Genomic DNA, 15,183 nt, shown 5'->3' on the forward strand with positions numbered 1-15,183 from the left:
TGGTGTGCCCATTTAGTCCCCATATTGTTATTATTGTGCCCTTACATTAATATTGTTATGTCGGCTCTCATTATATTATGACCCTTTAGACTCCTATATATAGAAAGGAGGTGTTGTCATTTGTATCATCCAAAATTTTTTCATTCGTGTAACGTAAAAGAGGTTTCCCCCTCGAAAAGGCTGAATTCTAAGGCATTGATCTTTCTTTTTTATCTTTTTGTGAGTTGGTTTCATAACATATGGTCAGCTAGATCCTCCCCAAAATTTCCTTCAAATTTTGTAACATCCAATGGAAGTTTGGTGGGAAACGAGGCCAAGCCTGTTGGGTTGTGTTATTCTTTCCACGACTAGGCCATGTAGTGAACCGAGGGGTTAGAAGGGGGGTAGAGTCCCCCCTTTGTTGCATTGATTGCACAATGGGGGGGTCATAGGGGTGTTTTAGGGGGGTGCGTAGCCCCCCTCTATGGGGTCTAGGGTAGTGCCCTGGGAAATTGTTTTTGGACCCTATATTAGGTTGGGTGGACCTACCTATGGTTTTGTGCATGAATTTCGCACATGGTTTCGGAAGCAATGGTTTTCGCTCCATGGTTTTGGATGCAATGGTTTTTGGTCCATGGTATTTGATGCTTCAACATGTATAAATATGTATTGTAACATTGAAAGGAAAATAATGAAAAATCAAGCTGGTAGTCCTGGTTCTGGGATACAGGGGAAAATCTCTATGTATATGTGTTTTATGTGTTATGCTCTCACATTGTTTATTTTTTGTGTTTTAGAATTCGTATGCAGATAATCTATGTACAGGGTTAAAACCTACATTTGGTATCAGAGTTGTTTTGGCTTTAAGGGAACGCCTTTGTTGCTGAGGGGTTTCACTAGGGCTTGTGGTAGACCCCTTTCACTGGGAGATCTGCGGGATCAATTCTAGTGGTGAAATAAGATGGCGAGTAGTGGAAAGATAAAGATCGAGAAATTTAATGGTTAGAGTTTTGAGTTGTGGAAACTCAAGATGGAGGATCTGTTGATGGATAAAGATCAGTGGATCATGGTAGATCTGGGTACTAAACCAACGGGAGTGTCTGATGAAGAATGAAAGAAATTGGATCAAAAGGCAAAGAGCATAATACAATTATGTGTCTTAGATTCAGTATTGTTGAATGTATTAGAGGAAGCTACTATGAAGGCTTTATGGGACTAGTTAGGGACTTTACACCAATCTAAGTCTCTGGTGAACAAACTATTCCTAAGGAAAAAGTTGTATAACCTAAGGATGAAAGATGGATACTCATCATAGAGAATATGAATGCATTTAATACTGTGTTAAGTTAGTTATCATCTGTTGATATCAAAATTTTAGATGAAGATAAGTGAATTAGTTTGTTGTGTTCTCTACCAGATTCATGGGATAGTCTTGTTATTGCAATAGGTAGCAATGCAACAACCTTACAGTTTGATGATATAGTCTCATCCTTGCTGACAGAGGAGATAAGAAGGAAAAATATGGAGAGCCAGAATGGTGATGCCTTGTCTGTACGAGGATGGTCCCAGAACAGAAACAAAAATAAGTCATCGAGTGGGAGATTTAAATCTAGAGGGAGATCTAAATCTCCTGAAAAAACTGTAAAGGTGGTTTGTTGGAAATGCGGAAAGGAAGGGCACTACAAAAGGGATTATAAATCTAAAGCTCCTAACAAAGGAAAGGGATCTGATGATTCTCCTTCTGTAGAGGCGGAAACCACCTCAGATGAAGGTGGGGATGTGTATTTGGCTTCTTCAAGTACATATGTAGATCATGAGGCATGTTTTATTGACTCAGGTGCATCCTTTGACTTTACTCCCCATAGAGAGTGGTTCTACGAGTATGAGAAATATGATGGTGTGATGTCTTCTTGGGGGATGACATGAAGGCTAGAATCGTTGGTCGTGGAAAAGTAAAGTTGAAGCTGCAAGAAGGAAGGGTTAGAACACTTCGAGTGTTCTGCATATTCCTGCATTAGCCAGAAATCTAATTTCTATAAGCAAGCTGCATGATGCAGGTGTAAAGATAGTGTTCGAGAAGGACACCTACAAGATGGTTCGGGGAGCACTCGTATTGATGTGGGGAGTTCAAATTGGAACTATGTACAAGTTTCAAGGTAGCACTATTATTGATGGATGCAATAGTTCTGTGGTTCTTGAAAGTGGAGCAGAAAATCTAGTGGTCTCTGGAGAGAAGACCACACTGTGGCATTAAAGGCTTGGACATATTGGAGAGAAGGGCCTTTGAATACTTCATGGTAAAGTTATGGTATAAGGTATGAGTAATAGCTCTCTGGATTTTGATTTCTGTGAAAATTGTGTATATGGGAAGAAAAATCGGGTGAGTTTCCCCTCTGGTGGTAAGAGGGTGAAACAGATATTAGAGCTTGTGCACAGTGATGTATTTGGACCTGTGAAGGTTCCATCACTGAGTAATTTTGTGTACTATGTATCATTTATAGATGAATTCTCAAGGAATACATGGCTATATTTCCTTAAGAAGAAATCTGAAGTCTTTGACAGGTTTAAAGAATTTAAGGCTTTGGTGGAAAACTAGACAGAGAAGAAGATAAAGGTGCTGAGAACAGATAACGGTGGAGCTTTTTGTAGTAAGGAATTTGAAGAATTTTGTGAGAAGTGTGGTATAGCATGACAGAAGACTACTCCATATACACCTCATCAAAATGGAGTTGTAGAAAGAATGAACAAGATGTTGATGAAAAGGGAAAGAAGCATGCTCAGTGGTGCTGGGTTAGGATAGGACTTCTGGGCAGAAGTGGTGGAGACAACATGTTACTTGGTCAACATAACACCTTCATCAGCGTTGGAGGATAAGACTCCACAAGAGGTATGGAATGGTAAGAAACCCTCTCTTTCACATCTTAGGGTATTTTGATGTGATGCATATGTACATGTTCTAAAGGAAAAATGAGATACTAAATTTGAAAAGTGCATATTTATTGGGTATAAGGATGGTTTAAAGGGTTATAAGCTTTGGAACCCAGTAACAAGGAAGGTTGTGTACAACCAAGATGTGGTGTTCAGAGAGGTAAAAGATGTTATTAAACATTAAGTCCAACCAAAGGAACCTGAGAAGATAGAGTTTGAGCTAAAGGAGGAAGAATCAGACTTTACAGCAGAGGAGGAATCAGAAGATGAAGAGCCAGAACTGTGAAGGAAGCAGTAGATTCAAAGGATGGAAAACTCTGGAAAGAGGCCATGGTCGATGAAATGGAGTCTTTGCATAAAAATGAGGCTTGGGATTTGGTGGAGTTGATGGCGGGAAGGAAACCCATTGACAGCAAATGGGTGTTCAAGAAGAAGACAAATGCAGAAGGCAAGGTGGAGAAATACAAAGCTCGGTTGGTAGAGAAAGGTTATTCCTAGGTGACAGGAATTGATTTTGGTGATATTTTTTCTCCTGTTTCCAAGGTAACTTCTATTAAATTACTTTTATCTATTGTTGTTGTTTTTTATTTTGAGGTAGAACAGATGGATGTGAAGACAACATTTCTTCCCAAGGATCTAGAAGAGGAGATCCACATGAAGCAACCCAAAGGTTTTGTGGTGAAGGCTAAGAAATAACTAGTATGCAAGTTAAAGAAGTCTTTGTATGGGTTAAAACAATCACCAATGTTGTGGTATCAAAAATTTGATACATTTATATGGGGACTTGGCTTCACCAGAAGAAAATAAAATCACTATGTGTATTTTAAATCAATTGGTGACTGTGTTATTTATCTGGTCTTATATGTGGATGATATGTTGCTGGTTGGAAATGACAAAGAAATTATCCAGGATTTGAAGACCCAATTATCCTCCAAATTCGAAATGAAAGATCTTGGTGCTGCAAACTATATTTTGAGCATGGAAATTAAAAGAGATCGGGCAAAGAAGAAGCTCTGGTTAAACCAAAGGAAGTATGTCGAGAGAATATTGGAGAGGTTTAATATGCAGGATAGTAAACTTGTGAAGGTTCCTATTCCTATAGGTGTAAAGTTATCTGCTGAACAGTGTCCCAAGGCACAACAAGAGGAAGAGGATATGTCTTGTGTTCCATATGCAAGCGCAGTCAGTAGCCTGATGTATGTGATGGTCTGTACTAGACTAGACATTGCACATGCAGTGGGAGTATTGAGCAGGTTTATGTCAAAATTAGGGAAGGATCATTGGACAACAGTGAAGTGGGTTTTCAGGTATTTGCGTGGAAATAGTGATTATGGTTTGTGCTACCAAGGAAGACCAACACTGGACAGAGTTTTGGATATCCGTGGCTTTGTTGATGTGGATTGGGCTGGAGATCTAGATTAGAGAAGATCTACAAGTGGGTATGTGTTTAACCTATTTAGAGGTGCAGTTAGTTGGATGAGTAAGAAAAAACATATAGTGGAACTATCAACTACAAAGGCAGAATACATGGCAACCACTCATGCAAGAAAGGAAGCAGCTTGGTTGCAGAGATTGTGTTCAAGTATGGGGTTAGTACATGGAGCTATAAGGATAGACTATGGCAGCCAAAGTACAATTTTCTTGGCAAAGAACCCTGCTTACCACTCAAAGAAAAAGCACATTGATGTTCAGTATCACTTTGTGAGGGATATGATAGAAGACAAAAAGGTGTTGCTGGTAAAGGTGGACACTTTAAAGAATACTGCAAATGCATTGACAAAATATGTGAGCTATGAGAAGTTCTGTTGGTGTAGAGAAACAATGGGCATTTCACGGGTGGATAAATGACTAAGCTCTCTTGTGCCCCCCTACGGAAACAAAGCAATAACTAGTATAATGTTGGGCTGTGTTATTTTTTTGGACCCTATATTAGGTTGGGAAGACCTACCTATAGTTTTGTGCATGATTTTCACACATAGTTTTGGATGCGATGGTTTTCAGTCCATGGTATTGGATGCTTCAGCATGTATAAATATGTATTATAACATTGAATGGAACATAATGAAAAATCAAGCTGGTAGTCCCAGTTTTGGGATCTAGGGAAAATCTTTGTGTATATGTGTTTTATGTGTTATTCTCTCACATTGTTTATTTTCTGTGTTTTAGAATTCGTATGCAGGTAATTTCTGTACGGGGTTAAAACCTATAAATATGGATTGTATTAGATCAGATTAATTTTCAATTTTGAAAGATTTGGAATATTTAGGGTTGCCAAGAATGGTAAGCGCAGAGGAGCTTAATAATTCCACCCACCATGACTAGGATTCCCAACATTTTGAAAAGAATATCTTGGATTTATAGAGGCACCAGGTCATCGAGGATTTTTCATAGAAGAAACTAAACCATAAGGAAAACATTTTGGTCTAGAAAAATTTAGAGTTTGACCACCTCCTGCTGAAAGGTTACCATAACGAGGAAAATTTGCCCCAAGTGAAGTATTAAAAGGAGGGGAAAGCCCTTGGTAAGGGTTACATGCATTGGCGAAGGGAGAATAACCCTGAAAAGTACTTACAGAGGAGTAAGGCATGTTCCCCTGTTGACCAAAAGAAAACTAATTCTTGGCTCCTAAACCACTAAAAGTAGGGTTAGTTTATCCTTGAAAAGGATTATAACCTTAACCTTGAGTGGAGAAAGGGAGTGATCCCAAAGAAGGGTTAGAATGAGGTATATGACCACTCGAAAAGGAAAACCCTGGAAAGAGGTTGAACCACTAGCCATAGAATTCATAGTTGTGGAAGCAATAGATGAGAGGGTTAGAGGAACTAATGAAATTGCACTAGAAGGAATCCCAAAGGGGAAGGAACCAGTGTGGTAGAAAATATTTAGTGCCCCCAGTCGAGGATGGAATGGAGGTAGAGTGAAATATTGTAGTGCTAGGAGTGATAGTAGATATAGAAATAGTACCTCCCCTCGAACTGAAAGAGGAGTATGCACACTAGTAGCACTGATAGTTAGATTCGTGCTCCAAGCAGTGGTCATCAAAGGAAAAGGATGATAAATACCAGGGCTCCTAGGCTTGTGAGTTTGGGTCCTAACCTATAATAGAATGTTTAGAAAATTGGGAGCAAGAAGTGAAGCAGGAGTCACAAGGGACTCAAGAATCTCTTCAACTTCAAATTCGTCTTCTGACTCGAAGAGAACCCTAGAAAGGACTGGAGTGTACTTCTCCAAATCACGACTTACACTAGGTCCACCCTATGAAACTACAACCTGAAACAGAGGATCAATCTTCAATTTGTGCACTTCTACTGATTGAAAATCACTAGAAGAATGGCTCCTATGCCTTCTAGAAGAAGGCTCAACACTCATAGGTGAGAGTCCAAAAAGCCTTCTGCACTGATGAACCGGTCTATCAACCACTTTTAATTATTAAGAGAACTTGTAAAGACTCAAAAAATTATAAATCTATGGAAATATAGGAGCAAAGAGAACTCACTAAAATTTCCCTAAAGATACAACCAATCAAGCTACTTTTAGGTATTTCCGCTTTGAGTGATTAGGACCAGACACCAAAAAACAACAAAGCAAAGATAAGGACCTTCCAAATATAGTTTGGGATAATTATGGACCAAGCCTACTAGCGAAGGTAACAAAAATAGTTATGCTGACCCACAGATGAAAGCCTTTGTCGGTGCAAGTACCAGAACTTCACAAGGGAACCCTCCAGAAGTACTAATGAGAGTGATAAAATGTCGACCTTAGTTATCATGAGTATTCCCCCCTGCAGTCACCTATGTGGTGCCTAGGAATGGAAACTAAGGTCACAACTTCGTATTGGAATCTGAGTGGAATAGTATTTTGGTCGAGATCCAACAAGTAGGAGAGGAGGTATCTCTCTTCCCCACTTTCACTCGCCCTCATGCTTAACTCCCATAAGAGAAGATCTTTCCAGGAAAACTTAACGACACTGGATTTCACTCTTTAATCAACTTCTATGTTTAAATTTAGACTGGCCATTGGAGAGTTAACTCTCCACACACCTATTCCTAGGCCCTAAGTGACCTAAACTAGTTAATGTAACTATGACAAATAAAAAATATTATAGTTAATTTTAGTTTTAGCGCTTGATTTTAGTGGCTGATCTTAAGTCAAGGAATAATGGAAGTGAAACTTATGATTCTATTTGACACAAGAGTAAATCAATAGAAAACTTGGCTACATGCATATATAACTCTTTTTCTTCGATGAAATATATTTCTACAAAAGGTTCTATGAACAAACTAACAAAGAAAAATTTTCTTTTATTTTTGAAAACACACGCCCACACACTGAAAATCTAGAAAAGACTAAAAATTCTTACAACGCAACTATCCTAATGAAAGCTAAAATTTCTGAATGAAATATTCTAAGGATTACTCTTAAAGCAAGAAAATGTGTTTCTCAAAGAGACCAACAAACCAAAACTTGACAAAAAGGAGGAACAAATTCATTCACAAACTTTTTTCCAAAATCAAGCAAATTAAACCTAGTGAAAAGACTTCACACTTGCTCTAAAATGATAAGAAGACCGAAAAAAAAAAACCAGAAAGAAAAAGAAATGCAACAAAAATATGTTTTTATTGTTTTTCTTTCTAAGGGAAAAAAGAATTCTTGAGAAAACAAAAACTACTAAAGACTTCAATATCAATATTCAATCATAAATAACCTCAAATTTCACAAGCCATAGGAATCATTAACATGACAAGACTTAAAGTGAAAATAGGTTACAAACTCAAACAAATTGATCTAAAAAACAACATGCAAACTCTAGCAAACAAGAAATATTTCAAGAAGACCAAGAAAAACTTTTCAAGATTGCAAGGACCTTCTCTAAAACCAAGAAAAAACTAAATATGTCAACTTTCAAGAAAGAAAAATAAATAAATGTAAAAGCTAGGTTATAAGTGAATTGAGACCAATTCCATGTTTGAAGGCTCAAAACAACCAAGAACTCCACTAAGAAGCCTTGAACCCAAACACAAAAAACTAACACTTCACCAAGAAGAAAACCCTAGGTTGATTAGGTTTTTCCACAAAGGGAGATGGGAAACTGAAAATTTGCAAGAAGCAAGACTCTCCAAGACAATCATTGACTAAATATAAGTGATAAAAATCAGGCAAAAGCCTTCACTGGACTCAGAATTTGAAGAATACATTCAAAACCAAACATACGCGATTGTTTAGTGACATAATTGTGTGTATACGTGACTGTAATCAAGCAAACATGTGTATATGTGTGTTTCTTTGGAGAAAAATGCATGTGTACTCAACTGTGTGAATTAAAAATTGTGTATACAAAAGCCATCAAAGAAAAAATAAAAATTCAAGCATGATCCAAAAGATCAGACTTTTTGCCTAGATTGAAAACAAGTCAAAGATAGTGGAAAATCCAATAAACCAAACAAGAAGGCCGAGATCAAGAGAGAAACAACCCAAACAAGGAAATACAAAATTGTATTCCCTAGTGGAGTTTCCAATTGTGTTATGGGATAAAACACCCTAGGATCTAGGTTGAGAACCCCAATAGATCGAAGGGCATACACCAACAAGAATTGAGCAAACAAGCAGTGCTAATGCTTAAAATACTAAAGTGGGATGAAGAGATAGTACCCGTAAGTCCTACGTTTGAGGATTTTCTCGTAGGGTCCAAACCCTCTGCTTCCTCCAATGCTTCAAAACTTGCAACTCATTCAGAAAAAGCATATATACTAGTAGGAGTTCAAAGCATGTCCAAGATATGAATGTTAGATCATATGAGAATATAGATATAAAACATGAGATCATACATAATTAAATCATAACATGAGATAAAGCTTAAATATCATCACATTGGGAACAATACATAGCTTCTTTATTGATGTTTGTAAAGAATGTGGAAGAATACAACCTGACTCAACCATGGCTCCAATTGAAACCTTCCTCCTGATCCGTCCAACCCAAGCCTCAACAATCCTCTTTCAAATGCATACACATAGATGCCATATAAAGGAGATCGACATATTTATGAGGAAACAAGGGGTTCCTATAGCTGGGAGTGTAGGAGGGATAGGGATAAATCAATCTTGATCAGGGACCAATTGGATATAATATCAATATCATATCTTTCTCTCCCCTTAGGTCTTCCCATGAGGTGTATTTATACCACCTAAAAACAATTGTTTTAGTTGGGATACAGTTAGGCCATGGGCTCCTTTAGGTGGGCTTCTGGTGTAACCCATAAACCCCTACCATAAAATAGGGATTTCATATTTTTTAATATTTCAAATTATATACGTGGGTTGGGTATATATGGACCCACATGTGCATGCGCTTTTTGAATGGAAAAGTCACATATGGAATTTAAAATAATGTTTTTTTAGTAAATGGACCAAGTCTGAAGGGAAAGGGCTACCCAAGGCCATGACTTAGAGCATCAAGTATACAAGGGTGATAAATGATGTTATAACACTAGACCCCCTTTAGGATAATACTATTAGTTCCCTAACCAGAGGCTCGTTTTCATATACCAGCGGTGGAAGTTCCCTGTGCACCTTATTTCTTGTATCACAAATATTACATACTTTCTTCCCCAAATAGGTGTTATGATCTCTTGTTTGTGTTTTGTAGCCAAGGCACATCTATGAAACCTTTCCAATGGTGGCTAGACCATACAGCTAGAAGGGACTTCTACACCCAATAGTGTGAGGTCTAATTAGTACTTCACATCGGGGGGATCCCCTTACATGTTGGTGGAATCAAAGACCATCAACATATGGTTATTTAATAACTAGTATTCAAATATCTCCTTGTTTAGTGTTTTAATATTCTCTTGTTACTTAGGAGAAGGAATGCTGGTTTCTAGTTCAGGTTGATCAATGATTGGAATATCATCATATAAAATATCATCATGTAATTCTTGCTCAAGAGGAGATTTTACCTTTTCCTACCATTCTTCTTTCTCCAATGTTTCAAAGTAATCATAAGCTTATTGTTGAACAAAATCTACTTTTGGATTTTTCTTATAGAAGATTTTGTTGGCACCTTTGTCTTTGTGTCATCAATATGTATGGTATTTAGTGGATGTTGTTTGAATTATCTAGTCATGCTTCTTATGAACCTTCTACTCTTCCTTTCCTGCTATGTTGGTTCCACAATTATTTTATTACCTTTCCTTTTAGTAATGTCTCCAAGGTTTTTCTATGCCTTCCTTAGGTAGTTCTTCTTGGTTTGCTTCTCTAGCTCTCTTTCTTCTAAGATTCTCTGATTTATTTTCCTTATGTTCTTCATTACTTTGCTTTTTCCTTGGTCTAGCCCTATAAGGTTTTCCTTTCTTTAATAGTTATTTGAGTGTGATGTATTCTCCATATATTAAATTTTATGAGCCTCTATCTCTACTACATTGTCTGCGGTCAAATTCTCATGTTCTTTAACTTCATGATTAGGGTTAGGGTTTGAGGAAATCTCGCTTCAATTTCTCCTAGTTTATTAAATTTTTCTTCATATAAATTTTAAATAAAATTATTTCTCACGAAAAAATCTTCCCAATTATCATTATTGTTCTTTTATTCTACCTCAACAAGAATTTTGACTAAACCATGATGGATTTTTTTGTATTTATAGAGTCTGGTTGGATGTTAAATGCCATCTTCTTTGAACACCACATGAGATAATATGGTAAATTAAATTATTTCCCTTTAATTAAATTCATTAACAATCTAGCATGATAAAATACATTAGAAAAATTTTGACGTCTAAAATTGGTATGCTAATGAATATGATAAAATAATAGTGGAAATAATAAAATAATATTAGATTATCCAACAAGTTTTGGAGGGAAAAAATTTTCAACTTGTGTTTTCAATTTATCTCCCTATGATTTTACTTAAATTTCGAGCAAGATCACTCGTTGGATGGATAAATTAATTTTTTATCCAATGAGTATCCCTATTGCATACTTTAGATGGACCCTACTACGTGAAAAATGTGAAGTACATGAAAAAATGTGATTGCAATAACATTTTTTTTTTTATGTATTTCACATTTTATATGTATTAGGATCCACCAAAATTATGCAACATGGGCACTCTTTGTATGGAAAATTATTTTTTGCATCCAATGACTGTTCGTGCTTGAAATTTGAGTAAAATCATAGGGAGATAAGTTGAAAATATGAGCTGAAAAACTAGTTTTTTTTATTTTTTTATCTTTTTACCATTTTACTAAAAAAATGATGAATCATACCCCGTGGTTGACATCATCATATTGAATCTTATTAGTTTATATAAATTTGATCTTTGTTTACATTTTTTTTTAGGCCTATTTTTTACCTCTAAATTTCTCTAATGGAAGGGTTCCATACCTTCAGTCACAAGTAAGGAATTTTCATAATACAAACCATAGATTTCACCATTCTAATTTTAGTGTAGAAACATGATACCCTTATTGAATGTCAAAATTTCCATACCTGGGTTATGTAGAAAGGATGTCCAATTCTCATCTTTCAATCTCTGGTTCTTGAACCAAATTTTTCCATTTCTAGGAAGTTCTGTAACTTTGGTAATAAATGACTCTGTCAATTTTGGTTTGATATCCCCAATTTTTTCTTCAACTCCATCAAATCCTCATGCAAATATTCTAACCACTTCCAATTCAAAACCATTGAATTTTCAAAGAATTTTAACCATCCCACCTTGTGCAACTGTTCTCTGACTTTAGGATAAGAAATTAGGAATTTTACACCCTTAGGCTCATGGGGGATGATGACTCTCGTTTCTGCAAGAGGAAGTCTCACTTCTAAATCACCTTTTTGATGATTTATCAGTGGAGGAAAATGGATGGTGAGATGGAAGAAATTCAATCAAGGATTATGGGTTATATGAAAGTGAATGACTTTCAGTGATAGTATTATAATAGGAATTTCCCTTTTAAAATCATAATTTCCCATTAACCCTTGGGATATGATCCTTTGATATCGTCATAGGCTTCGGAGTTTCAATTATTCGTATAGGATAGGGATATTTTCAAAATATGATGGAACAAAATGATAGGGAATTAGTTGTGATTAGTTTCATCATTGAAATACATGCAATCCATAAACTTAATATTAAGAGTCCAATGAAATGTTATAATAGGTCCATTAACTCAAATATCTATAGTTTCGATGAATCAACTACGAAATGTTGAACTAGGTGTAGAATGTTGACAATCCTAAAAGGTTTGTTTCAATTCTATAGAACTATTGATGCTCGCTCAAGGATGATAATGTTGATGAATGTTGACGAGTTCTCTTTAAAAGAGAAACAAATTATTCAAATCAATTAGTTTGAACTGGGATTTTTTGTGCAAAGAAGAAAATCTGCCATAGGACTTTTGGTTTTCAACTAATATTTTTTGCATAGTGTATGCAAACAATGTTGGTTTTCATAAATATTCTTATAATTTGTTTGTTTATTTTTTTATTTATTTATTTTAGAGAAAAGAAATGAAACTTCTTTTGGTAGTAGAGGAAAAGGCTCTCCTTTTCCTACAAAATTTAAATCAAAATTTTCTAGCATGTTTTGAACAAATTATTATCTTATCAAATACTTATGATGTAGCTTTAATATATGCCCATTAACAAGAAAATTAATTCATTCTTCAACAATGGTATTAATTCTATCTGCTCCATTATCAAAAACAATTTCTATCTCATTGGGACCTAGCCAATATGTTTTGAAGTTTCGCTTGAAAATATTTAAACTTGGAATCAAAGGGAAGAGCCCAATCACCTAGCTTGATCTTTTTGAATTTGATGAACGTATCATGCCACCTTGCCCTCTTTTGCTAGATTATGTATGGAATATTATCAAATCTCATCCAATTCTTTCAATTGCATCAATCTCTTATTGGGCCTTAGAGAGATCTAACTTATAATAGCCCCGATCACATTTCCCCTTTATCATAAACATTGAAGAAAAGGATTAACTAAATAAAACAAGTTGAGTTAGGGACACAAGTTCGCATGCTTAGGTGGACATGCTTCCTGGGATAGATGGAAAGCAAAGGGTCAAGGACCAAATGACATGATGATCATTGTCTAGCAAGACTCACTAGTGATGATTGATCCAACCACCATAAAAATAAAATGGTAAGGGGCAAATGGAGAAATTTTGGTTCGTCCTACAAATGAGGACCGAGTTGGACGCTAACCACTAGAAGGGACGGCTCGAACAACACAAAAGGATTGAAGGAGGGAGAATTGGGCATGGATGGTGATAGCAACGTGCATGCAATGATAAGGATATCATGATGTAAAAATAAGGGTAGAGAGAAAAGATAAGACAAACATTGAACTAAGTCGAAGAAGAAAGAGTCAATATATATAGAGAAAGGATTTGAGAAACATTTCTGAGATTATGGTCCCTCCTCATGCCTAATAATCTGGCTTAGGGGTGACCGGGAAAGATCATATTACAATCCCATTCTATGGTTAGAAGGAGAGGTTTCATCCCACACTTAGTTACCTAGAATTATTACAGATAAGTAATGCCCACATGTTTCCACTGGTAGATAATATATGTTGCAATCTTGGACATAAATCATGGTTATTGACTTACTGACTTTATTTATGATCCTATTGTTTAACTAACTCCTCAATTATGTTTCCGTTAATGCTCAAAGAGGATTAGAGAGTGGGAATTTAATGCATGATTATTTCTCTTTGTCCCTTAGAAGTTTAACATCTAAAGTTCTTTATTCACTTGGGTTTTTATTTCAAGTAACATTGGCCACACCTTGTATAACCCTTATAGGTAGTAGGTTTCGACCCTAAATATGATGTTTTAATTGGGTCCTTCTTGTAGAATTTATTTCCACATCTAAAATTCTAATACTTTTATTGTACTTGACTTTGTGGTAGGTACGATTTCATCTATGTAGTTACACTTTGGAGTGAAAGGGTTTCACTTATATAAGACAAGTTGTTATGAGATTAAATATTTTATCTTGTTGGCTCTAGGTTACGATTAAAAATCCAGATTATGGAATTATACACTATAATTATTTTTATGAAACCCTAGCTCTATTGTAGATGGGTATATATTTTGATGCTTCCTACATTCAATTTGTAATATGTATAAACTCTGTTAAAGGTGTTTTTCTTGAAAAAAATAGGTTATGGTTGGTATTTGCTAAGTTTCCTTGCTTGACGGACTGTGAGGTCCGAATGAACATATCTATCCTTTTCTTGTTCCAGTGGTTATCAAAGAAACAATTTTTATGTATAATTTCTATTCCGTATTATTTCCAGCAAAAGTAAAGTTGTGACTCCTTTGTATTGTAAGGTGACATTGTTTTCATGCCTCTGTAATGGATTCTCGTATCTAGATTTCAAATATCTTTTCTCAGTTACATACATCATGTATATATCTATCTATCTATCTATCTATCTATATATATATATATATATATATATATATATATATATATATATATATATATATATATATATATAGATATTAATTAGGGTTAAGGTATTAGCATTGAAACTCTCATAAACAATTTCATTACAAGAATTTATTTTTTTGGTCTCCTCTTTGCAATTCTAGTGATTATATATATATATATATATATATATATATATATATATATACACACACACACATATATCAGGGTTAAGTTATTAACATTGAAACCTTAATAGATAATTTCATTAGAATAATTTAAATTTCTGATTTATTCTTTCCAATTCTAACGATTATAAATACATATACATTTAAGTATCAAATTTTGTTTGCATAAAATAAAGATTTTGAAAGAACTGTTGTATGCTTTTTCTAGTGGGATAACTAACTGCCTCTTTTGTTTCCTAACATGGTTTTGTTTCCTGCACAGTAGCAATCTAGCTTATACTTAGAGTTTTCCTTTTACATTTAAATACACAATTATTATACTACTCTTTGTTTGAGATATTCAATTATCTAATCGGATGTACTGATATTAGAATCATCTATAATATTCTACATGTTTTAGTAAACATATTTCCTATTAAAATAATATATTCTAGTATAGAGATAACCCAAGGGATCTCTGTAACAAAGAATCCCTACACTTTCTCTACGTCTTATTTTTTATTCGTCTAGGATTGAAGGTTTTCTATGGATTTTTACTCTCTCATTGTTCCTTCTAACCCGGATAACTTTTATTTATTTATTTAACATTGTATATGTGTGTGTACTTAAATACCGCAGAACCATACATTTATTTCGTATACGTAAATAG

Source organism: Pinus tabuliformis, chromosome J (assembly GCF_031772625.1).
Source record: "Pinus tabuliformis cultivar Carrire ecotype Pingquan chromosome J, CPIR1, whole genome shotgun sequence".
In the NCBI taxonomy this organism is placed as follows: Eukaryota; Viridiplantae; Streptophyta; class Pinopsida; order Pinales; family Pinaceae; genus Pinus; species Pinus tabuliformis.